The sequence below is a fragment of the Galleria mellonella genome, unplaced genomic scaffold (assembly GCF_026898425.1).
Source record: "Galleria mellonella isolate WM207_F2 unplaced genomic scaffold, CSIRO_AGI_GalMel_v1 utg117, whole genome shotgun sequence".
Taxonomy (NCBI): domain Eukaryota; kingdom Metazoa; phylum Arthropoda; class Insecta; order Lepidoptera; family Pyralidae; genus Galleria; species Galleria mellonella.
This window is the reverse complement of record NW_026441980.1, coordinates 7,745,344-7,764,273: the sequence shown is the minus strand read 5'-3', so window position 1 is coordinate 7,764,273 and position 18,930 is coordinate 7,745,344. Positions and strand designations below refer to the sequence as shown.

The following is an 18,930-nucleotide window of genomic DNA, read 5'->3' as shown; positions in this document are numbered from 1 at the left end:
TCAATTAACTGTGAATATAAAACATATAACTATCATGTCACAATGTTAGAGCTGTGTGTAAAAAATTACTTTTACGTAATACCTATTTAATAATAACTACGAGTATTAATGACCATGACAAACCACGCCATGATAATAATAAAGATATTTTTTAATAAATTTTCTCATAGTTAAACAATATGTATACCTATACAATCATTCGATGAGTATAATAAGAACTAGATTATCATTAGATACTTATTATAAAGTCACGCCTATGTCACTACTACACATTGTGAGTAAAATAGGTAACGAATCGACATATCATCAATGATATGAGATTTAAACTACTAAAGAATATACACGAGTTATATACAAATATGATTAGTTATCTACTTCGAAATTATATGTCCATTTATGACCATTCATTAATAATAATTTAATTTTAATTTCTTTCATGATTTTTAGTACTTATTAGTTTTTAAGATTACACATAATTATTTCGTGACTTTTCGTGCATGCACCTTGCTCTATTTTGTAGTAGGTACTTAATATTACGTTCGGATCCGACCAGTATTGTAACAAATGTACGAGTAGTAAACATTCAACAAGTTGTCCATAAAAATCAATAAAATCCATAAGTAAATAATGTGTATCTAAAGTACAAATAGTTTACGTATTCATTAATTACCACTTCTTAACGTTTATATAGAGGTCATACTAATCGCAGACTTCCGCATATCTATCGTGTAAATGAAAATCGGAGTCAGTAGCATGAGTATATATAATTTCGTGTACAATGAGTCCTTGATTCTTTATGTAATTACATTTTACACATTAGGTACTTGTAACACTGCGCAAAGCGCTAATGCGTGTTTTTACCGCGTGATATTCAGATTAAACTGTTATCTCGTTATGTCGTAACTCGTAACAATGATCGTGGCATGCGAAACAATTCTTGCTGTCATCTAAACAAAAACATTCCCGGTACATGAGTGAATCGATAGCATACCACTTTACACAAATTGCAAACCTTCGAAAGTACCGAAGCATCGTTAAGTGACAATTCCCACGATTGAAAAGTGTATTCAAAATAGATCAGCACGGGTAGTACACAAAACAATGTCCCAGTGGCACACTGCACTATGTACACAGGTTCGACGCGTTAAATCAGGAAAGGGACGCGTGAGGGCGCACGAGGGCGCAGTCCTACGAGGAAACAGGGCCCAGCTGAGCGCACAGCGACGGTGCCGTTCAGCAATGCATCTCACACGTCTCCCACATGATACGGTGCGAGGCGCGTAGCGGCGCGGCGGCGAAGCGTCGCGACGGCCGGCAGACCGCGACTGGAGCGTCGCTGCGCGCCGCAGCCTACGGCGCCGAGCGAGCAGGATGAACATACACATCGAATGCGCGCTTCATCCACGATTCTAGCCCTTGAACCTACTGTCTTGATTCTCATTTACCTTGTTCAGAGATAGTCACTTAGGGTTTTGTGCGACCGCAAAAGGGTTTTCACCCCGCGACGCGTCCGTTCCCGTGTTACGTAGACGCTAGAGATAGAGATGCTGCGTGGCCTTTCCTATGCTGTGTGTCGTTTCTATGTTATGTCACTATCGAGCGTGCTTCTGTCTTGTTGTTTGACCGTGAACGTATTTTAACTGTGCACTTGTTTTAACTTTTCTAGGTATTCGATATACTCTAGTACTTATATCGTTTCTAAAACATAAAAATTTTTATAAATTATTTCGTATGCCTTTTCCCGAAAATCTAAACAAAAAAAAACAGGCTATAGTCTTAATTTTAGGACAGAAGAATCATGGTCAGATATTTGATGGGCATTTTAATAAAACGAAGTTACTGAAAGATGTAAAGGGATGCCATTAGCTAATTTATATCGTCACATACCTGTCCCACCTTATCCGAGGGTTCACCTTGACATTTTGGTGAAGGGTTCTCAGAAAGCTTAACTTCGTGTGTCATAAATACGAGTATGAAAATATGTAAATCTAGTCAGCTCGTATTATGTCACTTGATATTGTATATAGCTTCTACAATATTGAGTTGATTCGTATTCTAATTTCCCTTCGCTCATTTCTATACAAAACCATATCATCCGCATAAAATTAATATCATTTATAACCTGCTAGTTAACTACAATCATTATAAACACAGATCCCAATACAGATGAAATAACAACATCAGTAATATGGAGGAAAGGGATTGTTAGTAATGGGGTCTAACTGACCTATTGCCAGCAATACAGGTCATATCAGGTCGACCTTTACGTGATTCCCCCAGGAAATCATCGTGGTTAAATCTAGCGGAATTCGTCACGATGGACTAACTGATCTGCTTTCATCATCACCTATCATCCCTCACTGGTCCTCTGCCAACGTATACCGATAGCGCAGGCGGGGTTACCATTACATTATCACCGACTAAAAAAAAACATCAGCAATATTATTTTTATCACTTATGCAAAAAATATTTTTTCTAATCTGAATTGTAAGAATTCTTATTAGCTTAGAAAAAAAAACAAATTAATCTACTTGCAGTAGTTCTATGCCTGGATAAATTATAAAAAAGGGTATTATAGTATTCTAGTATTTAGTAGCTCTCTGAGATATGATACATCTAAATATATAATAAAGATCATTTATATTATTAATCAAATAATTTTATTCAAACCAGTTAAGTTTTATTGTGTAACAATAATCTTAATTAACTTATATATAAACCTTCTTATTTATAATATTAATGATACGGTAGTGACGTTAAAGAAAAACATCACGAAAGACTTCGTAAGACGCACATTATTTCTATTCATAAATCCTTATTATTTAGTATATTTTTCTGGTACTGGATGAACTATATCACAAACTTATAGCCAAAATGAGTGGTTATTGTCTATCACGAATTTAATATTAATCAGGCATTTCGAAACAAGATACATAATATTCTAACACACAAACTATCAAGGTTACCTTATAATAATTTTCTATTTCTACATCTTCTAATGTTATAAATGGAAAAGCTTGTTTAAGATTTTCTGATATTATGCGCATAAAGTTTAAATATATATACATTTGCATGTACATATAATCTAAGCTTTTCTGATTAATACGTAAGCTATTTTTTATCCATGTATCATCAACGAACTACGGAGAGGGCTGTACTAGAAGTTTCTTTGCGTAATAAAATCCGAAATGAGGAAGTCCGCAGAAGAATCAAATTGACCAACATAGTCCGACAGATAAGCATGCTAAAGTGGCAATGGGCTAGTCGCATAGCTCAAAGAATCGATGGGGAAGAAAGGTTCTTGAGTGGAGACTCCGTATATACAAACGCAATGTAGGACGACCCCCCGCTAAATGACGTAACAACCTCAAGTGTATCGTAGAAAATCAGTAGCTGCAGGTGGATCAGGACTATTCCTTATGGCAGTATATGAGAAATACCTATGTTCAGCAGTGGGCATATAATGTCTCATATGATGAATAAAATCAAATAATATATATTCAAGGTCCAAAGATATTTTCAGTATAATAATGTTACTATTAGTACTTAATAATAATATAATTTAGAAATTTTCCGTTTGTTAACAAAGAAGAATATAATATTTTGTTCTAATAGACAGGCTAGCAATAAAATGTTCATCAACAAACTAAGCAGAACTTGTACTATGGGTAAGACTAGACAATTGACAAAAGTAATTAAATGTTTTTTTTCTTACATACATATATATTATACATATAAAACTCCCAGACCGATATAAACAGTCCTTAGATTCTATAAATAGAGTGTCTCCATATAAATGCTTTTAAAAAGCAGGTCAATTTTTTCATACAATTTTGCGTGATAAATAGCTATGAGCTATGATTGATTATAACTTCCATATTTATTTTGTCCTATTAATTTTACACCTTTTAATGCGCAAAACCTCATTTTTTTTAACTAAATAATTAAATATAGATACATCAAGGTTTATTGTGTTCGTAAATATATAGAATACTAATAAAAAAACTAGTTAAAAAATTTTCTGGCAAAAAGTTGACTGTTTTTCAGGCTCAATGTTCTATTTACATATATAAACAAAGAAACAGTCATACTATCGCAATAAATACAAATGTTTGTATTGTGCAGAGATCGAACATAAATAAATATATTTAAAACATTATTTTAAAGAGAGAAAAGAGAAAAATAATAATAGAAATCTAAATCATAAGAATACTCAAGATCTGTACTCATGTTGCGTCGATGATTTGCCAAATCGATCACTATTTATAACTGACACTGCGCATGATCAACACGCATTCCAGAGAAATAGATTTTTCATTAATATACGTAAACGGTAGGCGATCTACACCGTGTCGGATTAATAATGCACACAAATCATACAAAATTTAATTCAATTGGATCCTATTCTTAAATAAAATATAACCCTTTTACTTTTACGTGAATTTAAACTGTAGTAAAAATACGTTGTAAAATTTCTCAGTATCGGAATTTCACACATTCTTACATTTAATTTTGAAAAAAAAAGCATGAGATTGTACATGATTATAATTTTCATCATTTCAACTAATTGTTAAAATGGACTTTCAGTGCTAATTTAATTGCACTCTATATAATACTCTTAATCTGTTAATATAAATGAAATAACATGATATTAAACGATAGAGCCTTTGATCCGCCAATACTTCGACTGCTTTTCTATTGTCTTCACTAAGTAATATTATGCTTCCACAAGTTATTTTTCTGTATTTTTTCCTATGTCATGCACATTGCAATTTAAAATAGGTAATTCAACTCTACTAACAAGAAAAAGGCGTGAATTACAAAAATGGGCTGCAAGAAACATTCTTTAATATTCTGTCTGAAATTTTCTACAGTATTGACGATTATAAACAAAAATTTAGGCAAACATAAGGGCTTTACGTTTTATCTCTTTCACAAACAAATTAAATCAAAAAGTTTTTTTTTTTATTTATTCTACAACACATACCCAAGCCCATATGCTTTTTTACTGGCAAAATTTTCGTACTATAAATGATGAATATTTAAAAAAGTACAAAATGTTTATTTTTAAAATAAATATCATTTAAATAAATATGTGCATAAGATGCAGTCGCTACTCAAGGGCATGGCGAGTACCTAGTATCTTATCAGATAACTTATATTTTTGTTTTTCACAGTTTCTAATTAATTTAAGTAGAAATAAAATTAATTGTTTAAATAAATCCTAGTCATCGCAAATATCATACGACAATACGTAATAAACATTATTAACGACGAGAAAATCGCTGCCCTTTTTATAATTCTTTAGTACATTGAAATCAACTTTCTGCCTGAAGCTCGCTTTACGCATTCTTTAGTGCACTAAGTTTTGACTCCATTAGCTTTTATATCCATCTTCATAGCTTATCGAATACTATTAAATGAAGAATATATTTATATGATTAGTTATTTTATTATAAAAATGAAAGTTTGTGAATATATATTATTATATGTTATTAATAGAATATTGAAATAGTAAATATGCAGATTAAATAATAATCATTCAAATGTAACTTTTGACCTAATTAATTTATTTCTAAAATTTAAAAACTTAATTAAATTAAAATTTAACAAAATAAATGAAATTAATTAGAGGAGAAATAACATTTGTTAGAAGTCAAAGAAGGCCAAATAGGCGTAAAATACTACTTGAATTTGCATATTCCCTATTTCAAACAATCCCACAGCTCGATGCATCTCGGTAATGGAATGGTCAACCCATTACTTTCAGAAAGGTTCAAAATGGAGTTACTTAATTTAATCAGAATATTTCGATTACAAAAGAAACTAAACAGTTGTTTACAACTTACAAATACTTAACTCTTTCAAAAACAATTTAAAATGTTCAATTTTAATAACGAACCTTTGATTAGTTTTATTCTTAAATAACCGACTATCGATGATGAAGAAAGATATTCATGGCGACCTCGTCAGTGAAAGATAGAGCGACGACCTCAAATGTGTTGCATCGAGTAATGGATTCAGGTGGCTCGAGACCGTTATTTGTGACAGTCTATGCCAGCGGCCTATATTCAGCAATAGACGGTTAATTAATGGCTGACATGATGACGGTAATTATTATTTATATTTATTATATTATTACTATTGCTTTTTTTTTAAATAAATTGAATTTAAAATCTTTGAAAAAGTACTGGATTCTAAAAATTTATATATTAACATACAGCTGGAACTACGGACAAATCACAAATAAATCGTATTGGCTAGAGAACATATTATATTATTGCTCTAAACTTCTCAAGAAAGGAAAAATAAAATCAAATGAACGATTTCTACTTTTTCTCTACTCTTTCTATTTTATTTACTATAATCGTATTAAGAGTATTTTACTTCACTAAGATTATAAGAGCATTCTTTCGTTGCGTGACTGCACTCGTGAACAATTTTATACGTTATTCCTTGTATCATAAACGTATCTGAGGTAGAATATACCTCATGGTCTATTGTCTATTCTTTTAATATAACTCCACCATCAAATATTGAGAACATAAAAGGTAAAGGTGTTGAATCAACATCAATTTGTGTTTTATCGAGCATCGAGCTAATATATGTATTTACACAATTCAGGTTTGTTCTACTCACTCCCGCAATGATTAATTAACATCCAAATATAAATAAAACACATTAGAACATTGCGTTATTTTCGAGGGAAAATTCTCTCTGTTATTCAATACGACATTTTCTTTTTTATAATCTGATTACAATTTAAGCGTTATTGTGCACAGATGCTTGGACCAAAAAGCTTCATTTTTTTAATGTACTTTTGTATTGTTAATTGAGCTTGTGAAATTCACTAAGTAAAACTCGGTTTAAATATATATTATTTATTGTATAGAAAAGGAAAATTTACTACTAACTGATTACCGCACAACCGAAACTGCTAAGTTTATTAATCCTCAGTAATATTATAAATGTAAAAATTTGTTTGGTTTATTTCTTTATTTGTTTCGGGCTTCCTCCTTTATTGAACTAATCTAAGCGTACAAACAGACATTTTCCACATCTCGAATACTTCCAATAAAAATGGTATGGTAGGTGTCACAACTAATAAACTGATGAAGTTTATACACGCGTAAATGTGTATGTGTATGTAAGAGTATGTAGCGAACGTGTCACGTTACGTTTACTACATCACAGAAAGGAAGTGCTAATTCAAGAGAGTGGTAGTGAGTGGGAGAGTGGATAGAGTACTATAGGAGGATGTTTGTTCGTATTGCTCTAGGTATTTAGTTATTTACAACTTTATTGATCACTCCTATGTACATGATTCAAATTATAGGCTTAATAGCATTAATTATTGCAAAATAATAGCGTTTTATTGTTACCAAACACGCAATTTGTTATAAATATTTATTTACAGAACAGTATTAACATATTTCTATCAGTTGTTGGTTAGAACTAGATTGCTCCGCTGTAATGTGGCCAGCACTGTTTTTTATTATTTATTACACGTGTAGACTTTAAATTTGTATTTGTTTTATAACTTAGATTTAATAAGTATACCAATATCAAAGCTTAGTTATATTTATCATATTCTCTATATTTGTACTAGTTATCAAAAGCAAATGAAATTAACTTAGCTAGTTGCTGCTTATTTATATCTAATTATACTACGACACTAAGAGCTTTCCCTTAGGTTAAACTAATAATAGCTGTAGTTATAAGCAAATGGCAATATACCCTACAAACGAAAGGGAAAAGTGCTTAGTTTTTGTTGGACACGAATATACTTTCCTTTTTGTTTTTGTAACCCCTTTAACTTGTTACCCTACTTTTGGACAATAGGCAACTAAATATTGACAGTACAATATTATTAAATTTATAATAGTAGAAATAGTTATGTTTACAAAAAATGTTTAAATATATTCTTATAATCTGACCATCCTACTTTATGTATATGTATATTCGGTACTACATCACGCGTGTACGATTATATATATATATATATATATATATATATATATATATATATATATATATATATATATATATATATCGTACACGCGAAAAAAAATTATACACAATATATCTTCCAGAACATGACGATTATTGGAGATTATGCCTGCTTGAATTAGAATAGAAGAATCACAAGTTTAACACATACTTTTCTTCCAGAAAACTACTAGAAACTACGAACTAGTAGATTTCCTAAAAAAAAAAACATTAAAATCAAATGATATTATATAAATATAGATAACGTTTATTAATGGAAAGAATGTACTTATCTTTCTAATAGTGAATGTAAGTATGGATATTATTCTATATATATGTATGTTCATTGATGTTAAAATATATAAATGTCTATATAAAATATTTATTATATTTACAAATTGATTTTGTTAGACCTCCATTTACTATTTCTGTTTAACGTAAAGATTAACTGGTAAAAAAATTCTATCAGGAATTAAGTTGTTTTGTGTGCAAAAGTATAAATAAAAAAATGTTTTTTTGATAAACGATTTAGAAATCTTCGAAATTACCTCTTACAAACAAATACAGGTATACATTTATTTGCAAATGGCTTTATCTGTCTTCGTTTTTTATAAACAGAGAATTAGCAAAACGTTAACCCAAAACATATGTGATTTGTTTATATGATTTTTTTAAACTTGATTGTTTGTTATTACTGACCAAAAGCCTCACTTAGTGAAAACATCCAGATGTCTCTTTTCCAGCGTTTACCAGATGCAATTTTTGTTCTCCCAAAATGTCAAATATTGTTTTCTCACTGAAGTGAAGTGATATGATCACCTTCACTTTTACTCAAACATAAACTTGATCATTTTTCTTTTTTTTTTTTTACCAAATAAAATAAACTTTGTAATTTAATATTTTAATTAATATAAATTATTATATTTATGGTAACAAACACCAAAACTTTCAAAAATGATTAAAATTACCCAACACTCTGCGCACTAATATTATTTTTCTCCAGAAATATTTCCATCAATTCCTTTTTCATAATAGTTTCTTCTAGCCATATATTTTCACCCACAATTGCGAAAAAAATGTAGCTAATCTAGCACTGCTGCTCTACTCTAAGCTTTGTATGGACAAGCCTCTCTACTCATACCTACATTTCGATCCATAGTACTATCCATATCTATTATTTAATGTCTAGAGCGATAAGTTAGATAATTTTTTTAACTAACTTCAAAACAGTTTGTATTTTATTATGATTGTTACCTCAAAACTTTGTCATTTATAAACCGATGTTGGAAATCACTTTTTCGATTAAAAGGACGTAATTTCAGATTGATTTCATAGAAATTTCATCAAAATTGATTCAGTATTCTGATTTTTTTCACTGGTGCCTCGTCGGTGTATACCAATAGCGCGGGCAGGGTTACCATTCCATTTTCACCTATTAAAAAAACAAGTTGGTATACCATCTCATTATTATCAATACTATTATACTATTATATTAATTACTAATATAATAAAAATATAGGCACTTAATTATCAATAAAAAGAAAGAATCTTATTAGGTCCATAATGATATTAAAATGACATAAATAATAACATATAATATTTTTGCATTGAAATGAAATTCTTTTGCTATAGCGCATTAGTTTATCCTCTGTGGCGGCATTACAAAAAGCACACCTGCTTTGGTCTGATAAGTTCAAAGCCCCCTAACTCAACAAGTGTCAAGTTACTGAATGAGTTAATGATTTTTGCATTAAATGACTATACAACGTAAAGTCAAATTACTCACCACGCAACTTATACAACAAAATATTTGTATAATATTTTTTATTTATTTATTGACTATGCCTACAACTTTATCTATATATTTTGTGTAGATTTTACTGACTGCTAAATTTACTTAATTATAATAATAAATAATATTATAAATATTTAAAAGAGTTTGTTTCTTGGTTATCTTTTAACGAAAATGTTTAAATTTAGAATATATATCTAATAATTTCTCTTATCTCTATTTCCCTTCCCTTTCTCCTAAATAACTGTGGATCTTCATTCACTATCTAGTACACAGAACACGAATTACTACCGAAACGTGTCTGCTTTTGCAATCCCGAGAATAAATATAAGTAACTACATCTATATACCTAGTATATTTTTGCATCGATTCACAACGTAATCAACAAGTAACTGGGCATAATAATGTTGTTTTATACTCCATAAGACTGAATATTCTTTTTTTCTATAAAAGAAATAGTACTTACCATAACAATATATATATATATATATATATTAAATAATAATAATAACTCCTCTCCCCCTCTTAAAACGTCATCAAAAGCCTTCCTGCGGTTGCTAACCCACCTGCCAAACATGGCAATTATTAGCAAAACACCCTTATAGGAGAGGCCTATGTTTAGTACTAGACATTTAATGGATGATAATGATGAGAATATTAGACATATTTTATTGTTCTAAACAAAAGTTTCACAGAATGCCAATTTTTGTTACAGTTTTTCTTAATACTTAATAAATATATCAACAGATATAGAACCTAATTAAAATATATCCAAACGCAATTCTTCTTGTACATTCAAATTAATGAATAATAAAAAAAAATATAATATTCCATATCACGTTACGGATTGGCCTCTAATAAAATATCCAATTAACATTGCGAACGCTTGTGAACAATAGGAGAACTTATGAACACGGACTAATATTAAACTCGCTTCGGAATACCAAGTCACATTAGCCTACTTTCATCTTACAAACAAAGAAATATATCCGATACCTTTTAGATGTAGTCCCCAAGAAACATATGGATGTACTATATACTAGATTTCCTGTATTTTGTTCTTAGGCTCTATATAGGTATATATCAATAAAGCGACCTCTATTCTATCTCAATAAAAGGGAGTGTCACTAAAAGCGTAGCAAATTATACGATATTTATGTTCCTAGAAGCTTTTTGGTCGATATGTATCGACCCTTGCCGATCTTTGTTAACACAAACAATCCCTTTGATGTGAACCTGTAATTATAAAGTAGGTATTGGCTCACATAATGATCTGTTTATTCTGAAATACATTAATTATAAAATAACTTCCAATCTCTAGAGACAAAATAATGGCAAATGTTTGCTATGATTTACACAGATTTATATTATCTGCATTAAAATATTTAAGTTATGTACTGATCAATTCAACAAATCTTGTAAAAGCATTATCACAATGATAAATACAGCAAATACAAATAGTGTATATAGACATTAAAATATCATACTGTATAAAATAATTAATGTTTACTATTACAATTAAATTTTACAAAATTTGACAAGAGACCACGACAAGTTATGATTCGTAGTAAAGTGGCCTTTTAACCGTTATGTGAGTGTACCCTTACTCTGTCAGAATACTAATTTAACTTTAACTATATATAATGAAAAATATTAAAAATTATATTTAAACCATATTATATTAACTTTAAATAGGTAATTTTTAACGTTTTCCATAATAAACATTCTAATGTGTATCTAACATTATTGACCGTTACTATCAAACGCGCTGTACGCTTGTACCACCTTCGTAGTGTAAAAAAAATGCCATAACATTATTTTAAAAATTTAAAGTGATCTTATAAATTATATTTAATAATTATGATTATAAGACATACGGAAATAATAACTATACCTGTACGTGGAAAACTCTCATCTAACCAGAACTATACCATCCATCCACACAGTCTGCGATTTTATATAACTATACTAATTAGTATTAGTTACAAGGAATCTCCGACTCTACTTCGTCATTAAAACTTTGTAGCTAATCACCTTCAATAAGTTTATTGCTTTAACTAGCACTTCGTTACGATTCCGAAATATGATCCGTCAGGTACTTAACATAGAAGTAGATATTGAAAATTGAAAACCCACTAAGATTGGAAGTCACAAAATTACTGTTTGTAGGAGGCTTAAAATACATTGCCACGAGAATTATGGAAATGTACATACATACTTCACAAATAAGTATATAGATCTCAATAGCATAAACAAAAACGCCATTTGCATTACGATATTACGGTGGCGCCACCCCGCCGTCTGGCCGCTGTCAAAAATGGTAGCCCCTCATTAAAAATGTCCGCACCAGATATGACTATTGTGCTGGCGCAAATTGTGCCTATTATTGCGAGCCGGATGCGGCACGCATTGTCATTTATGTTTTGGCCAAGATGGTAACTGTCAGATATCACAATTATTAACTTTACTTACCATACATATGTATAACAAAATATGTTTTTATTAATTACTTTGTGAGCGGCGTTAATAGATATGCTCTAGTATCTAACTATAAATAATATAAAAGCATCATTATGCGAAGTCCTTATATCGATACTAGCTTATATTAGAAAGTTTAGTTAATGATAGTAAACACAATTAACAAATTTAATTAATTCGAAACTAGATAGTAGATGCGGCCCGTTTCGCATTTAAGGCACTCTTTAAGGTTTACACTTTTTTTTATTTTTTATTTATTTATTTAATACTATATTGTACATACTAATTATACATATATTTTTATTAAAACTATTTTATTTTTTCAGATAGACAAATGTATATAACCACTGGAATAAAAAATCATCATTAGATACAAGCGATATCTCACATGTTTACATCTAATTCATTAATGTCCCAATACTGGGCATAAGTCTGTCTGCTGAATACCACTGAATTTATTAAACTAACATATGAATATTCCAGTACGTTTATCTACTTTTAGCCATATTGTCTAATTCTAATAATTTAAATCCACATAAATTTACCCCAAGGTTAAGTAAAAATAAATAAATTTTAGACTATAACTGACCTCTGGTAAGAACTGGAAGATTAATATTCATTTCATAATTTTTATATCTTCAGCTCCCAGCCTTTCTGAAATTGGGCGACTTACCTGAAACAAAGACAATATAATGTTAAACAACAGAGTTGCTTAAAGGTATAATCCAAAACAGTGAATATTTTTGTCGGATAAAATTCTGCCGTTTTGTATTATGCATAAAAGTTATTCAAAGGCTTTTTGAATGGAAAATTGTGCTAAAGTAATATAAAAAATGTATCTAGGCGTAACAAGAAGTTTTTTGATATTTTATTAAAAAGTTTTATGAGTAGGCAAATAGGTATAAGTTATTTCTATGGTGGATGTTATGATTGTAAAACGATAATAGTGATACTGCTATGTATTAAGATTTAATAAAGCCTCACTCGCTCTTCATCTGAACATTTAATGTACCTAATCATACATATTATTTCAGTTTTATTAAGGCTGTTCTCTCCCCTAATAAAAGAACAAAATTAACCCGGTATGTAACGGACATACCGGGTTAATTTTTTTCTATCGGGATAAAACTTTTCTATCTCTCTAATTCAAACGAACAATACACATTCACAATCTTTTGTAAATTTGTTGAGCGATTTCAGAAATCAGCGTGAACGAACAACGTGACACGGGATTTTTATATACGTATATTCAAGATAAAAATAGAAACATACACTATTTTTATCTAATAATAATTAGTTAAATAATTAATGAAACTGTCACAAGAAAACTACTGAATAGTTTTAATGAAATTTGGTGCTGTGATAGCTTAATAATCGGTACACCACAGCTTTTTTTATTTTGAAATTTCTTAACTGTTAGTTTTTCTTTAATAAAAATATTTAAATGTCTGATTATGTGAATTAAACACATAAATTTACCGTGCGTGTAACGTCGCTAATATATACCAATCGTAATAGTGATGTCAGAAATAAGCTGTTAGCTAAAATTTCAAGCAATTTCATAGATCTTAAATGAAAAATAAATAGATGTCCCGTTATAACTCTCTAGTATCTACGACAGCCAGTAAATTTCATGGTGAACATAAAGTTCCGCGCGGATTTAACTTTGCAAATAAATCAAAAAGTAATTGTCGTTGTACACTGTAAAAACAAGAAAATATGTCATTTTGATTTATGTTATTGTATAGAATGGACAACTGAAGATTATACCGTTGAGAAAAAAAATATATGCATTAGATTTGTGTGTAGTATTACTTTTTTAGAACTCGAAAAAAGATGACGTATTACGTTATTATATTTTTTTATTACCTCCTTTTTTAAACCTGTCACTTTCTAAAATCTAGATGGAGCTACCCTCACGTATGTAGAATCTATAAATAAAACCTTTTTTTTATTTTTACTTCTATGTATTTTAGCAAGAGAGCAATAATTTACAATTTACGTGCACAATAGGTGGCGTATATAAATACTTTATAATACCGGAGTCTAGATTATGAAATAATAAATTAAAAAAATTATAATTCATCCTAAAAGAATACATATCGCTTTTAATCTACAAGAACCTATGTGCCTACTGTACTAGTGATTATTTTTTAAGTTGTTATTAAATATAAGAATTTAGTTTTGTTATATAATTAATACTTAAAATTGTATATATGCCAAACTAATCCTGAATACAACCACACAAAGCAACCGAAATGGAGCAGCTAAATCCTAGCACAATGTTTACATAAAATTAACAAACGTTTCATTTAATTAGCTTTCCGGATTGTCAAGATACCTCATCGACCCGAATAATTAAAATTAATTGGGTCGATGAAATTATGTTAAAATTAAATGTTATGAGAAAAGCTACTCTTTGTCTGTGGGCTTAATTGTATTTTTCCTGACAATAGGGTGAAGAAATTGTTGATGTTGGAATGGCAACACATTCCTGTTAGTATCAATAATTTTAAAGAGCAAATCTTTTCGCAAATAACTTTTAAAAATTGATATCGTCAAGAAGACAAAGCTCTCGCCAGCTACCTCTGTGTTGTAACAATATTGATTCAAAAATTAAATTTGCATAATGTATCACATTTATAATTGAATAGATAATTTGGCTGCATCATTTCATAGAATTATTGTTAATCTATGATAACATTTCAAACGTGGTCTATTTTTACATTTACTTTATCAAATAGTAACATGTTTATATGTGCATACTGTAATGTAGTATGTGCATAATGTAATAAGTAAACTAAAAAATTGGCTACTAAGAAAAATAATTTTTATGGAATTAATTTTTGACCTACTGGATAAATTTTCAAGATCTTTATAAGCTTACATTATGTGGTAAATATTTTAACGCGCAATTATCTGCTTCCTAACAAGCAGTATTTTGCTCCACAAAAAAGACAGCTTCAATTGTCACAAAAATAATATAAATCTAACACCCACCGGCAGTTAGGTAAAACAGATCGTCCTATTATAATTATCTTAAAGAAAATTAAATGTAAGCACGTTTAATTCAGAAAGATAACGAAGGAAAATTATATTAATTCTTTACCAACGTTATGCCTGTAAAGCTAATTTCAAGCTTGAGTGAAGCCTCCTCATAAAAATGTGCGGACGCATCTTTACGGATTAGTGATTTCGAAATTCCGATATTTATACTGATACCCACCCTATCAGTTTCCGACGTGTGGATAAAATATCGATCAATGAGCCTTGATTCAAAAATATTTTTATTAATATATAAAATTACATACCGTTAATTAAACTTAAAGAAATAATATACAAAGGTTAACAAATAATATTTTAAACAAAATTCACAATTTAAAATTATGTTTCACAAAAAAAAAAAACTGATTACAATTTTTATAAAATTAGTACGAGACCACTGTATAAACACCCTTTCAATTAAAAAAAAAATTCGAAATTGTACAGAACTGTTGAAGTATCACAAAACGTACAGAAAACACATTCTAATGGAGAATGTTCTCTTCTTAAAGTGGGACAAAAATTAAACTAAATCGTATAAGTTTAATTTAGCGTAATATGATCTATTTGAGTTAATATTGATTTATATTGCATGCATGCATTCTTATTATGTGTAAGTGCAAAGAACGATTAGCTTTGAGCGTAAAATAATAATTTCAGCAAGTTCTTTCTCCTTAAATGCAATTATCACTGTAACACATTGCTAAAACTCAAGGATTAATATACCAGTATGTAATTTTATACATTTATGAATACAAATAGGCAGTATGTAGAAGGGTATACCTTTTTCTTTTACACCAACTAAACAAAACTAGCTGAAGAAAAATCAAAAAATCTAACTATAATAAAAATAAAACTAATATCCCATTGTTAAAGTTTCTAACTAATAAAAAGTTAATCGTGAAACTCAAAATTAATTACACCAAATTTGGGAAAAACTTTTAATTGTTTTCCATAAATTGTTATATTTTCATGACTTTGAAATAAAATAAAATGAAATGAGTTTATTTGCTTTAAACAGTCATAAAATTATTAACATAGGCCACGTAATATATGTAAGTTTGGCACCTGTTTAATTGCCTTAAGCGATATAGGAACTCAAATATTTAAAAACTAGTATCATTTTTTACCATTAACAGCTAGGAAACTGAATCCAAGACCATATGAATCAATGCTGTTATTACAAAATTCTTTAATTTCCTTTCTTTCCATTTTCAATTAAGTACCTAAGTAATATAAGGAACTAAATAAATACGAAAGCCTAGTAAATATAATTTGAGCAACAAAGGCCGGCAACAAGTGACAATAATTGCATTTGTTCCGTGACCGCTACGTTTCTCCGCAGACAACAGTCGTTAATGTTACTTCTATGGGCGTTATATAGCTTATAGCGATATACCTTTTTAGGTTATCTGTGTTATACAACAGTCACTCTACAGATATAAGTAAAATTTTATTTGTAAGTACTCAATTACAAGTACATCATCCAGTTATCTTAGGTTATTTATACATGTATAATCTAAAATTACAGGATCGTGTCGTGATGAAAATAACATATATTTATATGGTATTTCTCAATCTTCAGTTCTCTCTAAATTTAATGCTCAAATACGACAGTAAAGAGAAAAACAATTTTTTTCAACTTCTATGTGTGTTTTCATGCGTTGAAATTTTATATCAGAGTAATAATAATAAAGTATCATAATTAAAGATTGTGTCCCACAAAAAAACGTCTTCAATTGTGGCAAAACCAATAAATTTGATCTAAAAGCTAAATTATTGAACCGATTTTGACAAACTTTTCTATAAGACCAATCTCTGTAAGTATATCCTTTCAGATAGAAACAAAAATCCAAATCGGTTTAGAACTAACAAAGTTATGAATGAAAAAACAAAAAAATACAACCGAATTGATAATAAACTAACACATATTTTTTTAAATTTTGAATAAATTAATATAGTACATAATAAAATAAATAAAGGTATCAAAAATAGGTACAATTTTAATTACTAGCTAATGTTTAATCTTATTAATAATTTAAATTTTAAATAGTAATGATTTTTAAATTATTTTTCTGCATTACCTATTTAAGTTATATCAAATTACCTTACTTATTATTAATATTTATTAGAAAATCTAAGTATTAAAATTATAATCTCACATGACTTCTTATTTTGCTAGACCATTTCAATTCGTCGAAGATTGGAATCGTAATCGCCTAGCAAAGGATAACTGAATTAATCTGATGACGTCCGCAATTCCGCACAAATTAACCGGCCGCCTTGCTCGGTCTATTATCCAGAGAGCAAGTTAACCATCAGTTATTACAATTACCGTCGATTCAACTCGTAAGTTCTCCGTTTATTTATAGTCGATTCTTTCTTATTCGATGATGTTATAGATTATTAATGTTCCACTAGTTTTTCCAAACAACTATGATTAAAAGCATTTATGTTGAAATTTATCAACGTCTCTAAATTTTTAAACACACCTTTAAGAGGTCGGTGGTTATGAAATAAAACTCGTGTCATTATAGGGGAATCCAACTCATGTATTAACAGCCCCACAGCTTTGCAATTAAAATACATTTGTATTAAAGCGACTTACCAAATTATACGTCTTTACTGGTCAATGCTCAATCAACAACTGTCAACTGTTGGTCGTTACTTATAGTTTTTATGTTGACTATTTTTGGCGAGTAAATAATTATTCCGGAAATGACAAATCACCATTTTGAAGTTAAATCAAATCAGCAACGGTAGCACTTGACAACAGTTATGTTATGATACAAATATAATAAAATATTGGTATACTAAATGTAAAGATGCTAACACACCTAAACAACTTTCGATGTAGTAACATTATTTGTATTATGACTTCTTGTTGGAACTTCATTTTATGGACTATATAATACTATTCCAAATACTTGTAGTATGGTTCACGGTCTTTATTAAAATATTATTATTTACTTTATACACAGTATACTCTATTATGTTTATGGTACTACTATTCATGTCTATAAGCAACGGTAACCACGGACGGATGCATGAATATTTTTTTTTATAATTATTTAGGTGAAATTTAAATGTAATTTACAACTAACCGTTAAGATTAATACATACGTTAATTGACCTCAGTTACGTGTATACTAATAACGTTTACACTCAATAATAATTAATGAAGTCACTATCTATACTAATATAATAAAGCGGGTGAGTTTGCTTATTTGAACTCGTTAATCTTCGAAACGATTAGTCAGGTTTGAAAAATTCTCTTTACATTTGATAACTCAATTCTTAAGGAAGGTTATAGGCTCTTCAATATCACGATATGATTACGAGCGAAGCCGCAGGATACAGTTAGTTACAAAAAATATTTATTCTAATTATGAGGCCAATTCCAGATTTATACAACAACTTAGAAAATTATGAATATATAAGAAAAAATATATATAATATATAAAGAAAGAATATAATATATAAAGAAACCCATACAAATGAAATTTAACAAAACGAACAATGACTTCAATCATAGCACCACGTATTTGGGTTAATTAAACAGACAAAACAACCTCGTCTCTGCCTGTCTCGCGAGCGACTCGTCATATAACATAGAAGAGAAGAAAAAA

General features: G+C 29.4%; 1 protein-coding gene across 3 annotated transcripts in view; it reads right to left on the bottom strand.

Moving 5' to 3' along the window:
* The window catches only part of LOC113511544 (cAMP-specific 3',5'-cyclic phosphodiesterase), a 547,503-nt gene that overhangs the window by 421,459 nt on the left and 107,114 nt on the right, over nucleotides 1-18,930 (bottom strand). For 2 of the 3 annotated variants that reach the window (XM_052897822.1, XM_052897825.1), the window contains exon 1: nucleotides 1,013-1,321. The exons of the other annotated variant lie outside the window; for it this stretch is intronic. The gene's annotated coding sequence lies outside the window, so the exon portion shown is untranslated. Of the gene's footprint in view, nucleotides 1-1,012; nucleotides 1,322-18,930 lie in introns of those variants that run through there. 3 annotated transcript variants of the gene reach the window in all.